The sequence below is a fragment of the Callithrix jacchus genome, chromosome 5 (genome assembly GCF_049354715.1).
Source record: "Callithrix jacchus isolate 240 chromosome 5, calJac240_pri, whole genome shotgun sequence".
Classification (NCBI taxonomy): Eukaryota; Metazoa; Chordata; class Mammalia; order Primates; family Cebidae; genus Callithrix; species Callithrix jacchus.
In genome coordinates, this window is record NC_133506.1 from 23,313,083 (window position 1) to 23,321,810 (window position 8,728).

Genomic DNA, 8,728 nt, shown 5'->3' on the forward strand with positions numbered 1-8,728 from the left:
TGACTGTAAGCTGAGGGCTATCCCCACCTTCTAGAAACTACTGCATCCTCTGGCTCAAGCCCCCTCCCCACATCTTCAAAGCCAGCAATATGGGTTGGGTTATTTCCACATCACATCTCTCCAATCCACTCTTCCCCCTTTTCCTCTTTTAAGAGTGATTGTGATTACATTGGGCCCATCTGGGTAATCCATGTTACTCTCCCTATTTTTTTTTTTTTTGTTATTTTTTGAGGCGGAGTTTTGCTCTTGTTTCCCAGGCTGGAGTGCAATGGCGCCATCTTGGCTCACCGCAACCTCCGCCTCCTGGGTTCTGGCAATTCTCCTGCCTCAACCTCCTGAGTAGCTGGGATTACAGGCACGCGCCACCATGCCCAGCTAATTTTTTTGTATTTTTAGTAGAGACAGGGTTTCACCATGTTGACCAGGATGGTCTCGATCTCTTGACCTCATGATCCACCCGCCTCGGCCTCCCAAAGTGCTGGGATTACAGGTGTGAGCCACCGCGCCTGGCCTACTCTTTCTATTTTAAGGTCAACTTATTAGCAACCTTAATTCCCTTTTGCCATGAAACATAACATATCCAAATATTCTAGGATTGGGATACCTTTGGGGTGATAGATTGATCGTCACCCTTTGGGGTGATGGAATGTTCATGGAAGCTTCAAGGAATGATATACCTTGTGTTTTATTGGCTTTTGCCCCTAATGGTTGAATTTCTAAAAAGAAAAATATTAATAAAAAAGAAAATTAATTCTGACCCTCCTCAAAGCTCTTAAGGTATTTTTGGAAGCCCCCGACCCTGATTCAGTCAGCTGCCACATGGAAGCTACCATCTCTTTCCTTTTTTCTTTCTCTAGGCCTCCTTCCCTAACTGTCAGGCACTGGACATCATTGTGACTTCACCGTGGTCTGCCAATATGAGAAAGTCATGTCCAACTTACTTGAGAGAAAGTAGGGGACACAGTCCCTGCCTCAATCTGTGGCATACTTTACCATCTGGGTACTCCAGCAGCCCTGCTGCCACTGCTGGGTCTCCCCAGATCTCATGCTTCTTGTGCTTCTTGGGAGAAGCTGAGTATTACATAGGGTCCCTTTACCTTCTCTCCTCCCTCCTGTGGGAGGGGGGACAATGCTCAGGGAAATTGACACTGGGCAGGCCACAGCTCATCAGACACATCTAGAGGGGTCTGATTCTTATATGGACATGTACAAATACTGCACACATATGTATATGTGTGTAAAAGTGTGTTTACATATGTGCACACACATATAGACAGATACACACTGTGAAACGAATAATCTGCTTTTCTCCCAAGGAGTTCAAAATACTATATTTATTATATTATTTATTCTAAATTGGTCTTTTTAGGAGCTCACATAAAACAAATAGTCTCATTTGCTGGATTGCAACATTTAGACCTAAGAATAAAGGTATTTTTCTCAAGTTCATCAAGACAGCTATCACCATCAACCCTGGTACATGGTAGTCCTGGCCAGAAACAGACCATCATCATGCTTTATTCAAAGAGCTTATGCTCTAAGGAGACAACCTATACCACAGCATTATAGGAGTTACTAAGAAATTATTTTAGGCAAACAGAGAGGAAAAGGGGTCCTTGGAAAGTTTTTGTTTCTTTTAAAGCAGCTCCAGAAATGTTTCTTGTCTAGCAAGAAAGCCCCAGCTCTTTGATCCAGGCCAGCAAACTTTAATAAGCAAATAGCCATTAGAAGCTGGGTCCGGCCAAACATAGTGGTTCCTGAGTCTTCTTCTTGCCTCCACACGTCTGGCAACATGGCTGACCCCACATATCCCCGGATATGTGGAACATCATGGCACCCTACATTTGCATATTAACAGGCTAGGGTGGGAAGGCCAGTTATTTCACAGGCTACATGAACGACATACGTGGTCAAACCAATCCCCTGAGTCCTATGCAAATCAGATACAACCTCCTCCAGCCTCCTAATATAACTGGCTATTTCCTGCTGCAGGTGGGCTTGGGAGCCCCTGTCCCTCTGTCACTGTACAGGGGAGCTTCTTCATTCTTTCTTGCCTATTAAACCCTCTGCTCCTTAAAACCACTCCACGTGTGTCTGTGTCATTTTATCTAAATTGGCACAAGACCAAGGACCCAGATGTTCCTCCAGTCATCAGAGCCGTATCAACAGCAAAATTTAGACACTGGCTGAGATGCCTCCATTCCTGATGGCCTTTCAAACACAGAACCAGGAAAAAGCTATGGAAATGACAAAGCTCCAGTCGGTGTGGCCAAGTTTCTGTTCCCTAACAAACATTACAATCTCAAAAATGGCATAGGTTTCCATGTGGCAGAAACGCTGAGACCATCTGGGTATGATCCTCCAAATATGGGTATCTTGGCCAGAAGCCTACTTTGACCGCTGTCCTACTGTGTGTACTGTGTTAGAAACCTAATGAAAATGGTATATTTACACCCAAAACTTTCATTCAACTCACTAAAGAGACGGAGTTGACTTGATCGACTCAGAATCCTGCAAACTGGAGGGACCATGTAGAATCACTGATAGTGCTTTCATGATTATCTAATTCAATGCCTTATTTCACAGAAACAGAAAGCACAACTCAACAAGAGGTAATGACTTGCTCAAGGTTATGCACCTCATTCTTATCAAAGCTGGATCACCGAACTCCCAGTGACTTCATTCTCCTCTGTGCTGTGCTGTGTCTCTGTCACTCATGGATCCCTAATATTCAAAGAATGAAATCAGCAGGCTTCTGATTAAAGATGACACACACACTATGTTAATTTGGTTGACTGTAGTAAGCATTTACTATGTATATGTATATGTATATGTATATGTATATGTATATGTATATGTATATGTATATCAAACCATCAAGCTGTAAACCTTAAATATATAGAATTTTTATGGAAAAAGAGATGGCACATGAAGTGTACTCTTTTAGATCCCTTTCCTCCCCAAACTGAAACAGCAGAAAGGAAATAAGAGAAGTCAACAGAAACAAAATATTGGAATCTTGAAAGCAGATGAGTCAATGTTAATTACATCTACAAATCTGAATCCTTAGCCAAAGAGAACCTGAACTGTATCACGGAGCTCCCCAAAGTTTCAAGACTTGTTGGCATCAAGTACCTTTGGAATGGGAGCTGTTGGTGGAGCATAGAAAAGGAGACTTGGTTGAAAGTCTAGTTGAGAGGCTGTTAGAACCCAGATCTAACTCTAACTCTTTTATATGTAATGCAGCAAAGCCAGTGGCCCTCCCTCACAGCATGGAAGAATGGCAGCAGCTAAGTGAGAATTCGGGTTTGTATATGTTGAATAACACTCTTGATTCAGAACCCAGGGCTGATGAGTCTGACAAGATCAAGTGTCGAATAGCCATAAGTAATTGCATTAAAACAGTTTTCTTCAGTATTTTTCAGGTATTAATTCCCAAAGTAAACACAAAATTCACAAACACTGAAAACCAGAGCTGCCCCTGCTACAGATGCACACCAGGTAGAACACTAATGGAATCTTAGGTCATCCCTCTTCCCATGGTGACTTTGAGTTCATCAAAGTTTACCTTGGTAAACCTGATTCAACCAGAGGTAGCTTTACAAGAAGACAAAACACTGAAGAGGCATTCTCCTGCTGGACTGAGAGAAAGTAGATAGCCATGCTATATGTGGGGACCATGTGGCAAGGATCTACAGGAGGCCTCTAGGTACTGGGAGTGGTCCCCAGTTGATATCTAGCAAGAAGGGAACTATACAGTTACACAGGATATAGTCAGTCATACAACCACAAGGAAATAAATTCTGCCAACAATCAGTGAGCTTGGAAGAGGCCCCTGAGCCTCAGACAAGAATCCTGGCCCTGGCCAACACCTGGACTGCAGCACAATCAAACTGGGAGTAGAGAAATCAGCCAACACATACTCTTGAACCATGGAAATTGAGAAAATGAATTTATGTTGTTTGAAGTCACTAAGTTTGCAGTAATTTGTTAAATTGCAATGGAAACCATTACTTCTGGGCAGTATCAGTGGGAAAAAAAATGGCCAAATATATATATGGCAGAAGTAGGCCACATGCCAAGGGCTCTGCTATTTTAGCAGGAATGAAGTTTGCATCTTACGTTCTCCACATTTATCCTCCCACTTCATTTAGATTTTTTCTTTTATAGATATATATTTTACATATTATGGGGCACACATGAGGGTTTTTTTTTTACATGCGTAAAGCGTGTCCTAATCAAGTCAAGGTGTTAAGGTATTTATCACCTTGAGTATTGATCATTTATATGTGTTGTACCATTTATTGATTGATTCATTTATTTATTTATTTTGAGACAGGGTCTCGGGCTGGTGTACACTGGTGCAATTATGGCTCATGGCAGCCTCGACCTCCTGGGCTCCAGTGATTCCTTCACCTCAGACTTTCAAGTTGCTGGGACTACAGGCACTCACCACCATGCCTGGCAAATTTTGTATTTTTTTGTAGAGATAAGGTTTTGCCATGTTGTCCAGGCTGGTCTCAAACTCCTGCACTCAAGCAATCCTCCTGCCTCAGCCTCCCAAACTGCTGAGATTACAGGCATGAGTCACCTGGCTCAGCAGGTAATATTTCAAGTCCTTTCTTTTTTTTTTTTTTTTTTTTTTGAGACGGAGTTTCGCTCTTGTTACCCAGGCTGGAGTGCAATGGCACGATCTCGGGTCACCGCAACCTCCGCCTCCTGGATTCAGGCAATTCTCCTGCCTCAGCCTCCTGAGTAGCCGGGCTTACAGGCACGCGCCACCATGCCCAGCTAATTTTTTGTATTTTTAGTAGAGACGGGGTTTCACCATGTTGACCAAGATGGTCTTGATCTCTTGACCTCGTGATCCACCTCCCTCAGTCTCCCAAAGTCCTCTCTTTTAGTTACTTTGATATAAACACCATGGTGCTGCAAACCTCATTTCTAACTGGAGAGCAGTCTCTATTTCCCATTTTTCTTTACTCATCTCACTCAGGGTAGGGAAGGTCCAGATCAGACTCTCATCCCATGGGCTCCTTGGAGGAGGGGGTGGGCTGGGTCAAACGTGACCAGACTAAAGGTAGAATGTTCTATACAACATGATCCTAAATGGAAGTGGCCAGAAATATGACTCAGAACAAATATCCAAGAGAGGAAAGTCAAAAGCAGAGAACAAAACCTAGAGCCCTGATTACAGACAAGGGGAAAGCCAGGAAGTCAAAACAGAGACCAAAAGCAAAGAAAGCCTTGTGCCATTTCTGGGAAGAGCTGTGGCACAGTGGATCCATTGAAGGTCAACAGGTAAGTGATGTGGGGCATGCAAGGCTCCTGTAGAAGCGTGGGCTGCACGATTACTGTGGTTCTCCACTAAGCTCCAGCATCCAGGTTTCAAATGTCTCCAAGGCAAGCCCTCATTGGCTCGTTTGGAAAGTTTTCCACAGGTCTACTATGGAATCTGTGTGTGGGGAAGTAAGCCAAGAACCCACACACCATGGCTGGGATAAACAGAGTGTAGAAAACCTCCCTCCAGAGCTACCCAGCTTAAGGTGGGCCTTGCTGGGAACAGCCTGCTGGAGGTCTCTGTGGATCCCCCAAGGAGGTTTCTAATGGAATCATTGTAAAGACAATTCGTGATCTTAGAAGTGTCTCATGGTTTCCTCACAATGGTCTTGTTCAATTTTCATAGAATTCCTATGTATATATTCATTATATTCATTTCTGCAGAGTCAATTCATCCCATAATAAGAAAGAAAAACAGAAGACCCAGCACATTTTGGCACAGCCTCACCCTTTAAGAGCCTCTCACAAAATCCAAGTGTTGGAGGGAACTTTAGTGAGCATCTGTCCCAAATTCCTACACTGGTTGTCGGGGGGGTGGTGATTTGAGTTCAAAGAGAATATATGACTATAGATGAACCCAACAACTTCTTCAAATATTCAAACATGCTCTAAGACAAAGCGATGAAGAAGATGAAATTGGAGACCCAGCTCTATGCTCATGAGCAGTATGATCTCAGGGAAGTTACTTTATGTCCTTGTACTTGAATTTCCCATCTACAAAAATGAATGTAATAAATATATACAGAGAAATTCCGTGGAAATTGAACAAGGCCGTCATGGGAAAACACACAGCATCGTGTCTGACATATAACTTTTCTATACACTTTCTTGTGGTCTTAGGACCAATTGTTCTTGCCTCTCTTCTCTTTGGACCCAGTCCCCAGAATCATCTTGGAAGAAGTCAAAGCATTGATTTTCTGGATCTGTGGTTCTAAAGTTCGAATCTTAGAACAAATTCATCACCCTCTCCAGGCCCAGAATAAAATAGAGCTGGTGTTCCCAGCATCTCATGACGGCCTCTTAGCCTTGTAGGAAAACTCACAGCCTGGTCTGCAGAGTAGATGCAGAAAACAGCAAAGCCCCGGTCCCAGTACTGAATCCAGTGAAAGACAAGCTGTGGAAGAATCAGCTTGCTTGGTTGTATGCTTCAAGCATGTTAAACAGGAACTAACAGCAACAATGGAACCACGACTCAGGGCAATGAAAGTGCAGCCATTAAATTTTCATGATTTCAGAGCTCAGGACACACGAGTTCATCACTATGGCACTTTTTATGTCAGCGAATTTATAATGAACATAGCTGTGGAAAATCAGCACTATTCATGGCCACAGCTTAGTACATAATGCTGCCATTTTAGAAATTGTAATCAAAACTGCTTTACTATAAAAACTAAAAGAACCCACAATCGCTCAAGGAAAGCTGTTGGGTTTTCTTCCCTTCCATTTGGGGCTAGGTTTTCCATTTGGTAGAGGGTAATTTCGCCACGCTATTTGGCAGAGAAAAATAAGCCACTTCTTCCTTAAAGATCGTGTGTCAAATTCGTCCCAATTTTCCATTATACACTTTAATGGGGATTTGAGCTTGGGAATAGAAGCACCCATCTGAAATAGAACACAAGGTATGCCTGCATTCCCGGTTAAAGAAATTACAGCCGGGCCGGGCGCAGTGGCTCAAGCCTGTAATCACATCACTTTGGGAGTCCAAGGCAGGTGGATCACGAGGTCAAGAGATCGAGACCATCCTGGCCAACATGGTGAAACCCTGTCTTTACTGAAAATACAAAAACTTAGCTGGCCATGGTGGCATGTGCCTGTAATCCCAGCTACTCAGGAGGCTGAGGCAGGAGAATTGCCTGAACCCAGGAGGCAGAGGTTGCTGTGAGCCGAGATCGCACCATTGCACTCCAGCCTGGGTAACAAGAGCAAAACTCCGTCTAAAAAAAGAAAGAAAGAAATTACAGTTGCTTGAAAGTGAGACGTCCTCCAGGTAAAATGGGTACTAAAATGAAATGTCTTTCAGTGAGTACCCTGAAATTTTGTGTGCCCAAGATGCGTGATCCATCTTATCAGAGGGCCTCCCATGTACTGGATTCCAATCACAACCTACCAGCATCATAAGACCACTCACTGCCTGCAGGACCTCCAGTGACTACCATAGGGGCATGGAACGAGAAGAGCTATTGGGTTGGGTAGTCACATAACAACGAGCCCTGACGAGGCCAGTGAGGCCCAGGATACAGGTACCAATATTTCCCAGCAGAAGTCCAATTTATACAAGCCAATTTATAAAACTGCCCCAGAGTGCAAACTTCTAGGGTGGGGCCATTAGAGCACACAGTTTGAAGAAGGTAGGCTGGGCGTGGCTGAGGCCAGAACAGCCCCTTCAGGACCTGGGCCTCCTCTCCCAACCCATTGTCCATTACAGAAAAATGCTCTTAAGGTTGTGAGACCTGCCATGGACTATTTGGGCCGTGTAACTGGTTTAACTATGATCTTCTAGATGGAAAAGTTCTGCCGTAGAGAAAGCCAATCCTAAGCAAGACAAATTATACACCAAATACAGTCCCATAGCCTTCAGCTTCGGAATTTCCCCAAGATTTCCGAAAATCGAGACCCCAAAACCCCCAGCTCCACCAGGGGTTTGAACCAGCAACCTTGTGGCTATAGGCCTTACACCTTAAACAACTGTGCAAACAGGTCACTTGCATCAATGGAAAGTAGAAATTTCCTTAGCTGTATTTTCTTTTTTTTTTTTTTTTTTAATTTTTTATTGGATTATAGGTTTTGGGGTACATGAGCAGAGCATGCAAGACAGTTGCGTAGGTACACACATGGCAGTGTGCTTTGTTTTCTTCTCCCCTTCACCCACATTTGGCATTTCTCCCCAGGCTATCCCTCCCCACCTCCCCCTCCCACTGGCCCTCCCCTTTTCCCCCCAATAGACCCCACTGTTTAGTACTCCCCTTTCTGTGTCCATGTGTTCTCATTTTTCATCACCCACCTATGAGTGAGAATATGCGGTGTTTCATTAGCTGTATTTTCAATGAGAGTGCTGCACCCTGAGGCAATGTGGCCTGCCCGAAAGCCGGGCGGGGCTGCCGGCCACTAGCTGCTTGCAATCCCTCAACTGCGCAGGCGGAGTAAAAAAGCTGCTGCCGAGTCAGTTTAAAAGGCTTCGCAGCTGCTGCTGGGTAGGATATGAGTCTCCCGCACCCCACACCCTGACTCCTCGGCTTTTGGTCACCAAGCTGACCCCGCCAGAACCACGTGCGCACCTGGGCCACTCCCCAAGCCGCTGCCCACACGAGGACCCGCGGCCAGGAGGCGACCGCCCTGGGGAAGCCTTTTTGTACACCGCTGCCTGGGACTGGGGAACACCAAGAGGCCT

At 44.5% G+C, this 8,728-nt stretch overlaps 1 long non-coding RNA gene across 1 annotated transcript in view; it reads right to left on the bottom strand.

The window, feature by feature from the left end:
• Positions 1-8,728, bottom strand: part of LOC100894874 (uncharacterized) — a 129,277-nt gene that overhangs the window by 83,490 nt on the left and 37,059 nt on the right. The gene's annotated exons all lie outside the window — the stretch shown is intronic.